The following is a 324-nucleotide window of genomic DNA, read 5'->3' on the forward strand; positions in this document are numbered from 1 at the left end:
TCCATCTGGCAGGTGCCATCTGGAGCCCTGGGAATCAGATCCAATTCTCTCACCCAGTTAAAAAATGCTACAGCACTCTACAAGGAAGAAGAGCACCATTTCTACTTGCATCAGACCGGAACAATTGCAGGCTTTTTTTCTGGGACAAGTGTTTTGATTTTGCTTGGCATAACTTACTAGTTTTTCTAGCTTAAACCATCTATCATTTATTTGAAATCAGAGTCCAGAATGTCAGGAGTTCCTGACAGGCATTTTGGGACATGGAAGTTTTCTATTTAAACTTCAAAAGGATGTGGTATTACCCAAACTGATGGCTGGGATTGT

Source organism: Geospiza fortis, unplaced genomic scaffold (assembly GCF_000277835.1).
Source record: "Geospiza fortis unplaced genomic scaffold, GeoFor_1.0 scaffold95, whole genome shotgun sequence".
In the NCBI taxonomy this organism is placed as follows: Eukaryota; Metazoa; Chordata; class Aves; order Passeriformes; family Thraupidae; genus Geospiza; species Geospiza fortis.